The sequence below is a fragment of the Poecilia formosa genome, unplaced genomic scaffold (genome assembly GCF_000485575.1).
Source record: "Poecilia formosa unplaced genomic scaffold, Poecilia_formosa-5.1.2 Scaffold237, whole genome shotgun sequence".
NCBI classification, from domain to species: domain Eukaryota; kingdom Metazoa; phylum Chordata; class Actinopteri; order Cyprinodontiformes; family Poeciliidae; genus Poecilia; species Poecilia formosa.
Window position 1 is genome coordinate 154,605 of NW_006800176.1, and position 18,509 is coordinate 173,113.

Consider the following 18,509-nt stretch of genomic DNA (forward strand, 5'->3'; position numbering starts at 1 on the left):
ACAAAAACAAGAATTACAACCAGTCGGTTACAAAATACATTTGACATGCACCCATTTTTCACCTGGTTACACATAGAAGTCTTTAGCCAGCTAGCAACGTATGGAGAACGTCTCGACGCGTGACGTCATTACCGCTTCCACTTGTCACAACAGCGAGTAGCCCGGTATCAGTCGCCTTTCTCTGCGTTTGGTCGTGACATTTGTTTATGGTAGAAAGTTCCGGAATGGCTCCTACAAAAAAAGGCAATTGGTACCGGACTTTTCCATCATCCGCCGCACTATTGTTACAAGCGTAGTGTGCATGAAGTCAGTGTAGCTTAGCCTAGCACCGAATGTCAGCCATGACGAGGAACGGCGGGCGGAACTTCAGAGGTCCACTCACCCTATGGGCCGCACTAATATTATACTTTCACATCACGGTGGGGGCCACAAGACATCGTCCTGCGGCCCGCGAGAATGAGACCTCTGGTCTAGAGCTTTCTTCTGTAAGTGTAAGTTAAATTTCTGCAGTCTTTTCCTGATTGTACAGTCATACACTTTGACAACAGGAGTCTGCCATTACTCTGTGATGACATTTTAAGGTTTTTGGAGACTTCTTTTAACTACTTGCAGTCTACTTTTATGAACTTAAACTTTGAACAGCCAGACCTGGGCGTGTTGGCAGGGGTTTTCAATATCCTTAAAATTGTGAAAACTTTTTTTTTTTTCCACACATAGATGATTTCAGATACGTTTCAAATTTCGTTCAGTCCTCATAAGATGCTACAGTCTTCTTCCTGGAGGCTTCAGACAGCTCTTTAGGTTTTACCATGTCAGTCGCTCTCGTTTCATCCGTCAGAACAAATCCAAACTAAATGTCTGAGGTTTAAACAGGGCAAATCTCTGTCAAAAATCTGAGTGACGACTTTCTCTACATCTGCACTCAATCTGTGTGTGATTTTAGCCATATTACAAGTGAATAAGTGTTGAGTTGTTCTAATTTGTTCCTCACTAGAAGCTACTTTTTTTTTTATTAACAAAAAATCTCTAAGGTCTTTTGCTCAGATTTTATTGTTTAATTGTATTACTGGAATTTTTCAGTAATGTCAAAATTCATACTATCTATATTGTCACATATGTTAGAGAAACACCCAAGCTTTTATAGGGTGTTATAAATTTTTTACATGTCGGTAAAACAAACTCAATTATGAAGAAAAATAGAACAAGAACAACATGCCTGTGGTAAAAAGCTGTAAACTGAAGCCTCTCGGCTTTCAGCCACTGAAAACGCTGCCCAGCCTCTCTACCGATTTACTTTTTTTCTTTAGCATAAAAAATGTATCCTCAGTGTATAATCAAGCTAACCATAACTTCTTTTTTTTTTAATTTCAACTTTTTATATTCCGTGAGTTTTACTCTCCACTTTAATGCAGCAGTTTGCCTCTTTTGCCAAGCAGAGGCAGACCCAGGGTGGAGCAGGCCCTAGTGAGGTCAAAGTGCAGAGTATAAACCTCTGCTCCAGAAGGGTTCAGGAGTGAGGGAGAAGTCACTCTTCAGTTGTTCCCCAAACCAGGTTTCACTGCAAAATCTGGTAAACTTCTGCATTAATGCAGCTCCTACTACATGCACACATTTGTTTCTGTGTCCGATGTCGTCAGTCATAAGTGGGTTCATCAGCTGAGTGGAGTTAGTTAAAAGGCTTGCATTCTCACATCATGCACTGTCATGGCAACGGGGCAGACATCCTGGCCCTGGAATGAGCTGTGTTTATTCTTTATACACAACTTTTCATATTGATGGACTTCCCTTATTGTGATCAGCCAGCCACAGCCCGGGGAGGAACCCTGTGCATGCCGTCACCCCTTTTTCGATTTGATTTGATTTGTTGCTCATAGAGCGAAGTGACGGGAGACACTCTTATCTTGGCTGAGCAGAAACAAGCCATACCAAATAAGACACATCGGGCTATCTGTGCTGGCACACACAATAGGGATTAATTGATCTTCTAATACCACAGATAAATCAATCCCTTCCTTCCCCCCAGTGAGCTCTCCGGCCAATTGGACTCCCCGCCTTTTGATCCACGCGCCACATTCAGCCAATGGCAGGAGCCCGGAGCTTGACTGACAGCGATACCGGAGAGAGCCCGAAAAGAAGGTAAGGGAGAAGGAGTCCATCAGAAAGCCATTGGCAACGGGAGTGAGAGTGTGGGTAAGCAATCCGCAGAGAGCACGAACACGCACAGAGGTGGAGCGAAGCTGCAGAAAACAGGTACAGCGTCGCTGTGATTGCTGAGCGATTTAGAGAGGAAGCGCTTGTTCTCAGGTGTGCCAAACCGACTAAAGCGTCACTTAACTGGAAACAAAAGCAAATATTAAACTGAGAGGATTTTTCTCTTGATGTTAGCGATCACATATCCTCATAAAACAAAAAAATCCTCTCTGTAGCTGTTCTCCTGCAGGCTACTTCAAGCTCTATCACTGGCCGAGACATCAGCCATTTTCTCCCATCTTATCTCCACCTTCATTTGATCCATCTCCATTAGACCCCCCCCCCCCCATCCACCCTCCACCTCCCTTACACAGCCCAGCACCACCATCGTTCTCAGCCCTCTCGCTTCTTTTTGTTTCTCTCCCACCCTATCTTTGTCTTACCAGAACCTTGGCATTTCTGTCATTCCCACAAACACCGTTTTCCTCATGCAGCTCATATAATAACGGGCTAAAAATATGCCTTCTGTGTGTGTGTGTGTGTGTGTGTGTGTGTGTGTTTTTTTTTTCCCTTTCCAGTATTGATTTTGCCCATAGCATTGTCTATGGAGAGCAAGAGAGGAGAGAGACAGAAGGCGGGGGAGAGAAATGAAGTAGAAACAACTGGGAAAAGAATTGCTTTCTACGTATGTGGTAATGCTCTCACCTTTCCTATTTTACTTTAAGTGGGAAGCTATACCCTACTTTACCTCAGTGCAGTACCTTTCAATTAAAAGGTAACTGCGGTCAGTGTGGTCCTCTCTAGCACATCTTTACCTCTCAGCGTCTCGGAGCAGCAAGACGTTTACACACTGTAGGCATTTAATAATAACCTGCTGAAATTAGAGAAACCCTACCACTGCAAATATGCTCCAGATCAGCTTTTCAGGGAAAATGGTTGGCTCTTTTGGCACTGGTGTGTAATGGGAATGGAGAGAGTTGATCAATAGGCTATTGATCGTAGCCGGCCAGAGTCTGGGGAATTGAGAGTGAGAATAGAGGAGAGTCAGGGTGGGGGGTTGGCTCCAGGTTGAATTTTTAAAAACGCTCTATTTCAGAGATGACAAATAGTCTATTTGAAAAAAGAGAGACAAAGACGGAGGGAGAGAGGGAGGGAGGGATCGTCGTGAAGACTTAGAGAATGGGTCTCTGCTTGCGGTTTCTCTCCAAGCGGAGAACTGAGACCTCCCCGTTTCCCAGAAGTTACAGTATTTTGGGCGAGAGATGCTGAACTACAAAAGACAAAGGGAGCGGGGACTTCTCAGGCTACAGCAGCAGCTTGTACTCTGGCTGGAAGAAAAGAGGAGGAGGGAGGGAGGGACGAGGTTGTTAAAAAATCCTTATGGTCTCTTGCAGGGGAAAAAAAAGAGGTTTAAGATGAAGCTGAAGAAGAATAGAATAATTCATTTTGTGGACAGCAAATTTAGTTTGCATAAATCTATATTTTGGGAGTCCTTATCTTATGTTTACACCAAGTGAATGTTCATGATTAAACCTTCCAAGTTGAGCTGTTCCCACAGAATAAAAAATTCATGCTCTTTTGTGTAATCACATAGCCAACAGCATGTAAGACGACATTTGGGTTATGCCGGTATTGAAGCGAAATACATAAACAAAGCGCAAACCATGCAATCTCGATGCATTACCCCACACCTTCTAACAGACAATGACCTGCATAAAGACTTTTGTGCATCCTTTTTTTGGAGGTTGATTGTGTACTAAACTTGATAAAGGGCCGAACATTAAAACAGCACAATAATAAATGCTGCCTCTTCGAACCATATTGGAAAGACAGTAGAGTAATCACAGAGATTAGGTAAGCTTTAAAAGTCTCACATCAAACCTAAAGTTATTCCTTGATTCCTGCAGAACTTTAGTGGCCCTCCAAAACAATTTATATTTATTCTATTGATACCTATGGAAATTCATATCTATACAGAACTGTGAAGTAGAAGAAAAAAAAAAGTCCACATTTTTATACCAAAAAATCTGAGAAGTTTTTCATGTAATTGTATTCTTTAGTTTGTTTTTTTACTAAAACTCCATATAACCAGTTGTTTTAGAAGCAATCTGACTTGAGGATCAACCCCACCTGTGCTATTTTAATTTTTGTATATATGCTCTGTGAAGGCTGCAGAGATTTGTTAGAGGACAGATAACACCATGAAGGCCAAGGAACATAGCAGACAGGTCAGGGAAGTAGAGTTGGGGTGTAAAACAATGCTGCATATCAAACGTGCATGTAGGAAACACAGCAAACACGCAGAAGAGCTCTGCTATGATGAAACCAAGCCCTGAGTTTTTTTGGTCTTCAGGCGTAACATGCTTGGCAGAAAAATACCACATTCTAAACACCAGGTCCACAGTGAAACAGGGTGATGGCACCATCATGCCGTGGGGATGCTTTTATTCCACCAGGGCAAGTAAGGTCATCAGATCTGATAGAAAGACGAATTATGCAAAACTTAGTCCAATCATGGATGCAAGTTGTTTTGAGAGTAGAAAGCTGGGGTGAAGGTTCCCCTTCTGGCAAGAGACTAACACAAAGATGCCGAGAGCTACAAGGGCATGATGAACTACATGAAAACACATTAATGTCTTTTAATGGCACAGATAAAGTCAATACATAAAGCTAATTGGGAATCTGTGGCAGAACTTAATTATTAGTGTTTGGACATGCTCTCCATCCAGCCATGATGGAGAAACCCGAGTTGCAAGATGTGCAAAGCTGGTAGGACACTGACTCAGGGGTACTAAATAAAACAAATCTGATTCAGAAAAAAAATTAAGGCATGTATAATTCTGCTTTCTCTTTACAACTATACTTTGTGTCAATCTATAATATGAAATCCTAGAAAAGACATTTGTGTTTATAATTTCAATTGCTATGAACTGTCTTGCGATGCACTGTATAAGTCTGTGTGACACGCATGTAAAGAGGTCGGTTAACGTGCATCAATTTTAAATGCTGCTCAACTCTGCAGGCTAAACTCCAAGCAGTTAGAGCACCAGTCTGTAAACACCCCAGAGAGGAACCTATATCTCAGTAAAAATTCAGTTGTAAATAATGTATTGAATGCAAACTTCAGGTCCACAGGGAGATATGGATAGGCTCATTACTCTTTTAGTTCTCTGGCCTTTTACGTAGTCCACCCAGCTCTCAACAATCGACTCCAGATGCACCCTCTATCTGTTTTGATTTAAAGCTGCTTTTACCTGCGGATATTGTTGTGGATATAGGTATTGTTTTTTTGTTTTGTTTTTTTTGTATTTCCTACACATCGCCATGAGGTTTGAAGGCTGTTAAACTTGTGCACCCACCCACATGCTCTTGGGCCCGGCACGCGTGCGTGTGGGAGTGCGTGCTCCGTCTGTGTGCCGGTAGTGGAGGTGAATATGTGTCCGCCTGTGTCTGTGTGTCCTGTCCGGGGTGCATTGATCTCGAAGCAGGATGTCAAACATTTTAGCGCTGATCCCGTCCTTGTTATTGCCTCACACAGCCGGGTTGTTAATGCATTAAAAATCGTTTGTCCCCAGCTTTCCAAACTCATCTCACCCTACTGCCCTGAGCAACACAAGAATACCCCTCAGTTGTCGCATATGCAACGCTGCCGCCCCCCTCCCTCCCTCCCTCCACCGGTTGTTTCTATCCACATCCCTCCATCTTCTGTCTCAATCAATCTTTACGACACCCGGTTGCATCTCGCTAATGTTTCCGGACTTGACCGTATCCCCGTTCAAAAATTCTTAATTAAGCCCGTTCTGTATGTTTACTGTTGAGCAAATTGCAATCTGACAGGGATAATAAAACATTGGCGAGAGAAGGGGGCAAGAGGAGCATGTGCTACGACCCTTACCTCTTTCACCTGTCCCTATCTCCAGCCCTGCTTATCTCCCTCCATCCCCACCTCCTCATATCTCCTCTATTTTCTACTTCACAGGTTTTCAGGAGGAAAGGGAGGGGACGGCAAAGAGATAGTCTTTTGGCACCAGCTGCTGAGAGTCTTCTCTCCACCGCTGTCAGAGTGGCTGTTTATTTTAAAATGCTCCCGTGGTGCCACGTTGATACGTCTTGGCAACCCCGCTCAACCTACCCGCTTCTCAACTCTGATAATTAAGATTCATGAACCTGCCTCCATGTCAACTCTTACAGATGTGAGTCATATATCTGCGTTCACATCAGCATCTTTCTTCATTTAGATATTGACTTATATAGTGCTCTCACATTCTGCGATCTATAGCCCCGCGCAGTGTGTATTATATCTCTATTTCTGCACGGTTTTGTCTGGTCACTTGAGAGCAGCCGTTTGCTCTACGCTTCAGAGTGATGGGGACGAGGGGAGCATCGACGAGGATTGCGTTAGCCGCATGGCTTAACACCGACTGCTAAAGAGCTCCAAAAACTATGACGGAGGCTTTAATTACTTTAACTATACCAGCAGGGATGCCAGCAAATCAGAGACGCACTGATTTTTACCAATGGGAAAAAAGCTATTCAAACCAATCTGGTTATTTTGAATTATGACTGTGACTTGACTGTGATTAACAGCATTGTTAAATCAATTTCACTAGTCAAATTCAAGTCTTAAAATAATAATGATATTTATTAACAAGGTCACTTAAATAGACCCTGCCTGACAACATGAAGTAGCCTAAATGCAACCAAAAAGCAACAAACATCACTGACATCTACCAGTCTGGACAGACATTTCTAAGTCTTAGGAACGCCAGTGAATTACAGAGTGAGCTTTTGTTCACAAAAGGAGAAATCATCCACTATTCTCTATTCATCCACTATGAAGCTACTTGGACACTTTCGGCTAAATAAAGCTCTCTTCCTGTTCTGCTCATACAGATGTTTTTTCGGTTCCTCACTCCACAGTTCCTCACTCATTATGTTGTAATTTACAGCATCATTTTTGAACATCGTAACTTTTTAGACTTGGCAACAAAGGTTTGAAATGTATATTTAAAGCATTTTCTTAATGAAAATAAAAAAATTAAAAAAAATGTTCTGATTTAGAGTGAGGAGGAGAGAAACCACCAAATCTTATTTAGTGCTGAATATAGTGAGACTGGGCAATATGGGCAACAGTTATTAACAGGTATTGACTACATTATTACAAAGGCAAAATAAATGTGCTTTGCTTAATTTTAATCTCATTCTGTTTTTTTGTTTAGCATAAATGCCTGTTTGTATTTCTAACAGGATAAATATTACACTTTATCAATTTCTAAATTGAAATGTGGAAGTAGCCTACAACAATTTGTTTGCATGCCAAAATTAAATGTTTAAAGATTAAAAAACAAAGGTTCAAATGTTAAAATAATATACTGATGCAGTTATAGACCTGGCATGCATTTATTAAAAAAATTCATACATTAAAGACTTGAAGCTTGACTATGAGTTAACTCTTAGATTTCAAACCTGACTTGGAGTTGAGACTTGACTTGGAAAAAATTACATTGTCAGAAAATGGCTACAAGATAAAAGACACACAATTAAACTCATCTATATCTACAATCAGAGAAACAATTAAACAGTTTTCAACAACTGGAATACGACAATAACCAATTTTTATCTCGTCTATACAGCAAAGATCAACAAAATCTCCTAGGCTTATTGTTAAAGAACCAAAACCTGCCATCCCATTGTGTCTCCATAGCGACAATTTGTTTTAGGGGTTTTGCTCACATTTTACCAGGGGTCCCAATTATTACACAGGGTACTATTTATATAAATTACGTTTATGCTAACTAACATAATCAGGTTTGGGAGGCCCATGTGTTGCAATTCAAATGATCAGTAAAGGCATTGATCCGTGTTACAAGGAGATACCAAAACGAGTCTGACACCTTTTTGCATCTGCAGTGAAAACAGTCCAGATGATGAGATGCTCCGTTTGTCTTCCAGCACCGCCAACAAATGACACCATCTGAAGAAATATGGAAGAAAAATAGGAAAACAATTGTAATGTATGAACCAATTGAAAAAGCTTTATATTTCCAGATTGTCAGCTTGAAACGCTCAAGACTGTTGTGCAGTAAAGTATGCTTCTCATAAAAGAAGAACATGACAAAAAAACATCTGCATATTCTCCAATAAATATTTAATATATTGTTTTCTTGTTTTTATTTAAAATATACTGAATTCACTGCACACTAGTTAATTTACATTTTACATAACATTTCTGGAAATTGTGTTGAAATAATGAACTCAAAAACACTAGAGATACAACTGTTTTATCAGAACATTATTTAACTGCATTGCAATCCACTGTAGGTCTCACATGCAGTCTCGGACATAAAAAGGTTCAAATAAACCTGGAAGAGCTCTCGCTCAGCTGCAAAACCACAGACTGAAGGTTTTTAAAAGGGCATTGCGTGGAGCACAACAACACATTGTGGAAACTGGGTCAGTTGTATCCAAAGCACAACATCAGGCAGACCAAACGCGACCACACGCTCAGAAGATCAATACATCAAGCTTTGTTTACTGAGAGACAGAGATGCAGCTTCATCACAGACACAGAAATTCCCTGGAAAAAAAAGAATGCAATCAGCGAATGCATGGCTGAAGGAAGGTTGTGTATCGGCTAGGTCAGAGGAACATAGCATCTCTGAGACGCTCACAAGGAGAAGTAAGTGTCAAAAATGTGAGACCACAGACATGTTGACAGAGGATTTTCAGAAAAGGAGGAAAAAATCCTGACGGTGATTGGAGTTTGTATCAAAGCCCCAGTCTGAGATATTTTTTTGTCTTTGTAATCAGACTAAATATGTAATCTGCTTACTGTGACAACAAAAATAAACTTAAACACAAATAGAAGCTAAATAAGAGCTGCTCGAAGTTCAAAACACAGGAACGCCTGAGTTAATATCTTATTTTAATATGCATACTCTGGTAACTCAACATATGTGAAGAAAAAGAAGGTAGGAATTAATACATTATGATGCTGAAAGAATGTTTCTGACACATTTTGAACAAAATTGCCTTTTGTTTGATAGACCAATATAAAGCAAAACATGGGTTTGCAGTAGAAGATGATACCTTTTAATGGTTTTTTAAATATAAAATCTAGAAAGTGTGGAGTGCATTAATATTCAAACCCTCTTAGTTAAATTAAATCCAGTATAATTAAATAGAAAAAAGATTGGACGTGTGTGATTTATTATGTGAATATATTTGGATGTTCAGGAAAAGATTCAGAGGTTTATATAATTAAACATTAGTGAAAAAAATATATACTGGAAAGCCAGTCAGAACATTTTAACAAGAACAGCAACCAAGAGGCCCACTGCAACTCTGGAGGAGCTGCAGAGATCCACAGCTCTGGAGGAAGAATTTACCTCCTGGTCTACCTTTAGATGCATTCCACAAACTGGGGACATTTTCTTTACCAGGGATTATAAAGCAGGTCAAAGTTGATGGAAATATTAATGGAGCTAAATGCAGGGAAGGAAACCAGAAAACCTGTAAACAGCTGGAGACTGGGATAGCATCACTTTCCAACAGAAAAGCAATCCTTACCAGAGGAGACTGATCTACAAAATCAGTCTTAGATCAAAGCAAATACATGTAAAAGAATAGACAGACCAAGTCCAATTGAGAAACTGTGGTAAGACGTCAAAATTGATGTTAACAAATCGGTATATCAAATTTGAATGAGCTTGAGACATTTTGAAAAACAGAAAAAGACAAACTCCCAAAGACTTACAACTGTAATCGCAGCCGAAGGGGGATATGAGTGGAAACAAATACGCCACATTCTTCTGAATTTCAAAAACCATGTAACATTGCTTAAGAATTACACACTTGTCTGACTATATGTTTATGTTTTTAAGATAGAAGCATGTCAAAAAATTTGAGGGATATGGATACGTATGTAACCATTCTGTGAATAGTAAAGTGAATTGGTTGTATTTGTCACTTTATTTTGAATTGATTTTCCAGGTAAATTTCTAAGTAATAAACTTTCCTTTACATTTATAATAAAAACAACTGAAAAGTCCAGTTTTTCTTTACTTAATGTACTGCAGGCACATCTCTGCTTGGTTCGTGGGTAAATACTTTTAAAAAAGCTCCGATGGAGCACCTGACTGACAGGTGCAAAGCCCTGTGGGATGGCGCTGTTGTGTCTTACACTTGGCTGAACATATACAGCACATCAGAGGTGCAACAAATCCATCGCTGACTGCCAGAACCTTTCAGAGGGCTCCTGTGCCTGTGAACAACACATCTTCGGGTTTTTCCACACCTCAAACCTGATGCGTCTGACACACCGACACGCACGGATGAAATGTAGCCTCACAAACCAGCGTGTGTGACTTGTGGCAAAGAGAGTGGCAATGTGTGTCTCTGAAATTAGTCCAGGTGTGTGTGTGTGTGTGTGTACGGTTCGGTGTGGGGCGATTGTGTCTCTATAGCGTCTTTAGAGCGGTTAATCAGAGTAGGGGTTGAGGAGAGTGCCACAGTGAAGAGTCCTTGAGCCCTCTCTCCTGTGTTGACACCTCTTAACCTCAGTCTATCATCTCTCACATTCACACACTCCACTTCTATTGACACTCGCTTCCCTGCAGCTCTCCAAAGACCCGAGGAGAATCCACTACAGTGATTGCCTGTGCAAAGGGAGAGCCTGGGAGCTTGCAGAGACCAGGGGGATTATATAATGCGCAGACATACAGAACAATAAGCGGTCGGATTTAGGAGTTGTTTGGCTCCTATAATCGGCATTTCTCAATGGACAAGCAAGGAAATCTTTCAGAGAGCATGATAGCTTCAACCTGCTTGTATTAGTTTCTAAATGGATTTCTCCTTCTGTGTTTCCGTCTCAGCAGGACGCTCGTGGAATCTGTGTCCACTACTGTCACTGGCCAATGTAAGTGGGGTCAGGAGCTGGAGGTCAACTGTGAAGAGGTCAAAGGTGGCCAAGCAGTGGGTCTTGTTAAAATACCTTTTAGCTTCCTTCAGGGATATTATGTAATGGCTCTGGGAATAGGTGGGGCTGCATGTTGGCTTTATAGTGGTGGAAGTTGGGTGATACATGCCTTCTGCTATAAGCCGGACACATATTCACGGCCCTTTAAAAAAATAAAACAATTTCAATACAGCGGAAGCGCTGACAGGTCAGCAGAGGTCAACCCTAAAAAGCTGCGTTTATGTATTTTTTGTTTTGAATGGTCAATCTTTTAAGAAGAACCCCTGTCCAACAATATTTAGCAGAGATAAATTAATCAGGGTTTTAATGACTAATCTGGAACATGCAGATATTTTTTAATCACCAACTTATTTTAGTTTTGTAATTAAACACTTATCAGCAACAGAGTTTGACCGGAAGAGAAAAATGCGCTGCAGTTTTCTTGATGGAAGTGTAGAATCTAAAGGAAAATGAGTGTCACAAAGAACCAGAGGCAGTGCAGAGATTTTAATAATGACGATGGAGGCAGGAACAGGACAGGAAATGGCACTGGTGTGAGTGGCAGAAAAATCCAGCATGGAATAGTGAAAAACCAGGATCTTAAAAACTGAGACAGGGGTGGGAAATGAGAAAAGAACCAGCTGAGCTAATTACAAGACTCAAAAGGATCAACAAGATAAAAGAAAAGCTTGAGACTAACATAAGAAAACAAACTGAAATGATTATATGAAGCAATAATAACAATAGAATAAATAACCAAAGAAATGAACTGATGTGGAAAAATCTTAATGACTATCATAAACAACTGAGTATGGCGATATTATTTCTAACAATCATAAACCCAGATGTAATTAGATATGAAGACAAAAGAAAACCAAAACACAAACATCCGTGGATCATGAAAATGAAGGGATTACTAGATTAACCCCTTTTGTGCATCAAAAGGATACAGCAAGTATTGATTACTCAAAAAATGTCCTTTTAAAAATATTCCTATTGGTGCTTATGACTTACAATTCTCACCTCATGTTTGCAACAACTCAATGAATACACACAGACAAATTAAGCCCATAAATTAAGTCATCAAAGAAAATAAGTCCTGAACACATGAATAAAAAAAGCTGGGCAAAGGCACAAATTATTATTCCTTGTGTCCTTCCTCTTTAGTGCTAGTTACTTCATTTCTGAATTTTATTGTTTTGATTTGTTTGTATATGTGGATTACGTGACATGTTACTGATAACTGGTGCTAAACTTTGTGTCAATATTTCTCAGTATGTTTGCAGAGTTGACCTGATTTTTACTAAGCATCGAAAAAGAACTGCATTAAGAGTTCTGTTTGCTGGTACGTTTACAGACCAAAAAAAAAATCTAAGTTCTCCGTTTAGATGCACTTAAAGAACAGGAGAAAAAGACAAAGAATTAAGAGGCATTGGGGGCGTCACTACTAATTTACGGATTTACTTTGTGCCACAGATTAAAAACTTTTAAGGTTTTGCAGGGTTTTTTTCTACGAGGGTTATGTCAAAAGCTCACGCCTAAGAGGTTGGCGAAAAACTAGGTTGTGCTGATCAATATATTCGAGACATTTGAATTTCAATACAACAAGAACGCCTTCTTCAATCTTAATTTTTAATAAGGTGATAATAAGTGTATTAATTTTCATAACTCCTGTTCAATATCATCAGAATATGAGCGATGGTGGCCCATTTTTGCAGGCCGAATATGCATCTCTCTCCTCTGTTTCCATTGATCAGTCCTTAGCTGTTTCTCGACCTCCCTCTCTCTCGCTTTGTCCTCCAGTCTCTGCCTCCTTCCTCACCCTCGCAACCTTGCAGTGTAAAATTCATCCTTATTCTCTGGTTTAGCAGCCTAACTGCACGCACTACCTTTTATCAGTCCAGAACTGTTAAATTAATAAATTGATATTGACGAGCTATCAGCCGCGGGGATAAATTATTTGGGAGCGGGAGGCTTGGGTCACATGACTTTTAGTACCTACGATTCTGTAATTATTCCCCTCGAGAAGATCTGTAGAGTGGTGCAACGCCGCAGAAATAAACCTGCACAGACGCTCACACACACATGCATGCACACCGTCATATAAAGACCTGTAAATATCCTTCCATCTGAGGGTTGGTGGGTTGCAAGGGCCATGGGAATACTGAAGATTATTACTGTTATCATAACCACCATGATACAGGGTGCTACCCTGCTGCTAATTGGATTTTAGCATAACGGTTTACACAAAACTGAGGTGAGAAACCAAAAACTCACACACAATGTGCAGCTGGATGCAAATTGTACAATATTGAGCCTTATGTTGCCGTGAGCACAAAGCAGCCTACCTGCAGATGTGCAGAGTAAACCAGCAGGATGAAACTCCTGAAGCTGATAGTCCTGCTTTCTGTATCAAATGCAAACGAGATTTTGCAAATACGGGAGGCGAGCCCTGCAGAGAGGAGAGCGGCAGCAAGCGCGTCAGAGGGCCAATCACGGAAGTGCTCTTGCTGCCCTCTGGCCATCGCTGACCTCTTGACCCTGGCTGTGGCCTAAATGTCAGAGGTTACCAATCAGGGTCACTGGGGATCACCAAAGGACCCTGGCCGTGGATGCATCGCCATGGCAACGCTGAGCCGGCCATAAAAGGTGAGATGGGGGCGTGGGGTGTTATGCGTTCTGTATGCTAAAATCATGTGAAAACACACACACATGTATGCATGTGAAGTTCAGCACGTTTGTTTGTTTGTTTTTCTGGTCAACAGAGAGTCAAGCTGCCCTCAAACAGCTTCATGAAAGCCAGCAGAGAGCTGGGAGGGTTCCACCAAAGCCTGGCATGAACACTGAGAAAACTTGTTCACTTTTCACCTCGACAGTCCCTGAGCTGGGAGCGGGCAGTTCGAGTTTGATAAAACTCAAAGGTTTTGGTAACAGTAATTGTTCTATTGGTACTCTGTCCCATCTTTTTTAAACAGATGGTGTTTTGTGACTTTCGATCAAGCAAAATGTGATTGTTTGCTTTGTCCTAATCATTAACTAATGAATGAAGAACTTTATTCAGACAGGTGGCAAAGGGGTGCATGTTAACTCTGGAGGACCAGCAGAGATTCACGGCTCAGGTGGGAGAATCAGATAGGCACCAAGGTTTATGGTCACCATGTGACAAAATATAAAAAGTCACAGAGTGAAAACACAGTGTTACATGTTCGTCAAACTGTTTTTTTTTTGTTTGTTTTTTTTATCCCTTTTGAGCAGATCTTCCCAACACATGTTAAACTATAGCGGACTGATTTCATGTGTAAATGTTTTTAAGGTGGAAATTGTAAGAAAAAAAATAGCCTAAGGGGGTTATAGATCCCTGGACCTGTGTTATCTGATATTCACATGTCTGCTTTATGGATCCATTTCAAGTTAAGATCCAATGTGAGTGCGGATCTCACTGGAATAAAGATATATTTGTGATTTTTTTTTTTTTTTTTTTTTATGAATGAAGACCGGGATAAATATATACATTGACAGGAAATTTATAACATAAGTGCGACATTAATTATTCGCGGCTACACAAAGCCATTAGCTGTTAGTGAACGGAAATTGTGATCGAAATTGTGATCCAGTGATGGAAATTGTGATCCAGTAAATAAATACTACTGCTATTAAAACGTTGCAATCAGTTGCATTACTAGCTGAAAAGCCGCTTCCCAGAAACATTTGCTTGCACCTTGCGTCATCTAGTGGTCGGTCGCACCTCTTCCTTCTCCTCTTCCTCCTCCGCCTCCTGCTCCTCGGGTGTTACAGCTCGGCTCTTCGGCGCTGTGGAAGACGGGGGATGAAGAAGGTGGAAAAAAAACCCAGCTAGTCTGCTTTTGTCTCCGGGGAGCTGCGGGTCGATGCCTCGTCCCACCATATGTCTGATCGCAGCTGCCAATCAACAGGTCAACGCGACCCCGGGGAGGCACGCACTGGTGGGGAGGGAAAGGAGGGGGTGAGATCAAACAGTGGACCTCAGGGATGACAGATGCAGATGAAAAAAAAAAAGAAAAGGCAATAAAACATTGCTTCAAAGATGGCAACGGTGCACTGGGAGGCAAATTATTGTTAACAGTAATCTGCAGAACAGCGCCTCGCATTCTGATCGATTCACTATTATGGAGCCTTTGAAGCCGAGGTAGCGCCGGGCTTTTGTTCATAGTGGGACACAAGCAGAAAATGGGCTCTGGTTTGGGTTCAGCCGCAGCGCTTCTTTAAGCCCTTAAATGCTGCTTACTTCTATGCAATCATGTTTTTTTTTTGTTTTTTTTTTCTAATAGTGCTGCAATTTGGGGTCCGCCAGGCTTCGGAGGCTTTTCAGAGTTATTCAGCTGCAGGAACAAACTTCTGAGGCTAATCATGGAGTGAATGGAGATCTGCTAACGCTGTTCCACGTAATTTATGATTGCTATTAACAAGTTATTGGCTTGGTTTGTTTTTAAAATTAGCTAGCATCCGAACAAAAGCATTTTTGTTCTAAATTATAGCATTATGTCACATTCTTATACATTTTACCTAAACCATTCCATGAGGCTCTAGCTGTTGTTTAAGTGTTTCTCGTCTCTAACGAGGTTTTCCTTTATTTTCTATCATCACTGACCAACTTCCCTACCCCTACTGGAGACAGCCATCCCACAGCATGAGGCTGCCATCACCATGTTTCACCAAGTGGATGTCATGTGCAGGTGCAATGTTACTTTAGTGTTACCATGTAAAAGGTTTGACTTTGGTCTGACACTGACAAAAAAATAACTTCTTACAAATATGTGATGTGTAATTTTTGTGTCCCCATACCAAACAGCACCTCTGTTTTTTTTTTCTTGCCACTCTTCTATATTAGCTAGTTTTGTGGCATGCACAGCTACTAGTTCTGTGAATTGATTCACCTGCCTGAACTGTAGATCTCTCCCACTCCTCCCTGCAGTCTAAAGATATGCAGTTTTGGTTAATTATCCACTCTGAATTGTTATTAGATTTGAGTGTGTTTGGTTTGTTCTGTCCTGTACATGTTCATAGCCTTACGGAGATGCAGTACAAAAGGAGCTTTGGACGGTATTAGCCACTGAAACCATTTAAATTTTCATCAGACATGTCAGTGTGTAAATATATCGATCAGTAAAAAATGATTAAATTAGCGAATCCTACTTTAACTTGGGTAAATTCTAAACAATAAGATTAGGATTTAGATATTAAGGTTATGTTTTTTTTTGTTTGTTTTTTTTTTACCTGTTACATTTGAATAATTTATATCCAAAAGTGTTGATTCATTTACAAACAACTGAAATATATGCAAGCTGTTATTGGTTAGGTTTCAACAAATAGTTTTATCTGTCAGTCCGTCAGGATTAAGCGAGTAAATTCATGGATGAATATTAACTCCCTCCTTTGAAATATTTAAACACCTTGAATTTCTAATTACAAGCACACACCTGATTTCAAGCTGAAAATCACCTTTACTGAAGTGAAGCTAACCTTTCAAGCAGCTCCCCTCGATCTATCACCACGTATAGATTTATCCTGAATGATCTGTTGTATGTTGGTCAAATCGCCGAGTTACACATGAGTTAAAGGGAATCATCTTTGGAATGCTGCTGTAAACAGAGTGTATTAAAACACGGCCTTAATGTTTCCTCGCCGTCTCAGCAGGGCTGATCTTCTTAGCTCACTCTCTGCTAATCAGCAAAAAAAAAAAAAAAAAATCTTTGGGCTTTAATCTACGGCCCCCAGCACGCCACCACCCATCTCATTAGATTAACAAAATAACATGCACATATGCATGCACACACAGACACACACAGCTCAATCTGACCTCAATGGGATTCGGAGTAACAATGTGGTTAATTATAATTTAGTGTGTCTATCAACTTTGCAACACTTTTTGCAGGAGAAAACTGTTTAAAAATTTTCCGAATATCTTACACAATGCTTCACTTTGCAGTGTGTTTGCTTATGCAGAAAACAGCAGTGTGTGTTGAACATTATATGCGTGTGTGTGTGTAAGTGTGCATAGCAAACATATGCAACCAAATTAAAGCCGCAAAGCTGGTGAATTGAAGAGGATTTCATGCAGAGACTTGTTCATGGGAATTAAGCAAATTAGTTCTCCAATTAGCTGCTGACAATGAATAGGAAGATTTGGAGAACAAAAATTAATTAGATGGATTTGTCATTTTTTAATGAACATCGCCAGAAACTAAGTGTGATGAGTAACACCTGCTCTCCCAGCTCCTGATCCCTCTGACATATTGTTTGTCTGTTCAGAATCTAATTTAATGTCAAATACTGGTGTATTCAAATATTCAATATTTTGCAAATAGGAAGCCCACATGAGCGGAGAGCAAACAAACTTTAGAAAAGTCAATGTATGATCTAATCCTCCTAGGCTGAAGAACTGTGGATGTAAATGCCAACCTTTGCAAGTCAGAAAGGAATTTAACTATTGACGTGAGAAAAGCAGGTAAAAATTAACTTGATACTTATTTCCACGGCAGTATTTTTGGCGTAATCTCAGAAAAAAAAGCTGCAATCTGGATTTTTTAAAGACAGAGGTCAATCATAAGTACTGCTCAGTTTGGTGAATATTTGCTTTCATTGTGTAAGCTTCTTTAAATTAAAATTTTTTGTCCATCTATGGAAGTTACTTATTCTAGTAATTTAAAGCAGTATTTTTATTTCCGTTTTATCACTAGGTCAGAAAAAGGCATTTCTGTAATACTCAAGATAAGCCAAATTATCCAGATTAATTTTCCATCTACGTTTTAACATTTTACAGAATAATTTCTAATTTCAAGTAAAGATTTGTAATAATGCCACCTTCTATTTCTTATTTTTTTATAATCTAGGAAAGTTCTTTCCCAGTTTTTATACATCCCATTATAAAATGTACATGCCATACTGACATCTTCCTTGTTGTTTCTATTTTTGCCTCCAATTAAACTAAAGAATTAGATACAAGATATGCTGTCCTTGGATTTTTCTTCAGTAACTCATTGCTTCTTCCCTCTTCCCGCTTCCTTCCCTTTTCTCTGCTTCCTACATCCAAGACCACCCATTGTCCCCCAACCCTCATTTTAGAGTTGCGGCTGCGGATTACACAGTGTGATAAGCTTCCTAGTTCTTGAAACTATTTGGGATTGCTGGGATTATCTGGCCTCATTTCCTTAGGAGTCGTCTTTGGAAAGCCCGATTTTAGTCTCTTAGGGCTCAGGATTTTGCATCCCGACAGCTTTGACTAATTAGCATGTAGCAACGGGTGGTGTCCTATTAGGAGGCTCACTTTTAGTATACTTTTAACAAAATCTGTGCACACACACACACACACAGAGATACAAACAGT

General features: G+C 40.2%; 2 long non-coding RNA genes across 4 annotated transcripts in view; one reads left to right on the top strand and one right to left on the bottom strand.

Annotated features, from left to right (window-relative positions):
* LOC107838296 (uncharacterized) overlaps positions 1-8,315 on the top strand; it is a 24,529-nt gene extending 16,214 nt beyond the window's left edge. Inside the window, exons 1-4 of one of the 3 annotated variants that reach the window (XR_001664362.1) lie at positions 1,233-1,570; positions 2,024-2,136; positions 6,170-6,383; positions 8,143-8,315. This is a non-coding gene — a long non-coding RNA (uncharacterized LOC107838296). Of the gene's footprint in view, positions 1-1,230; positions 1,571-2,023; positions 2,137-6,169; positions 6,727-8,142 lie in introns of those variants that run through there. The other 2 variants (XR_001664360.1, XR_001664361.1) reach the window with 2 other exon arrangements.
* On the bottom strand, positions 6,810-16,360 carry LOC107838297 (uncharacterized). Its single transcript, XR_001664363.1, has 2 exons — positions 14,865-16,360; positions 6,810-8,164 (listed from the first exon to the last, which is right to left on the bottom strand). It is a non-coding gene; the product is annotated as an uncharacterized LOC107838297 (long non-coding RNA).
* Between the last annotated feature and the right edge of the window lie 2,149 nt (positions 16,361-18,509).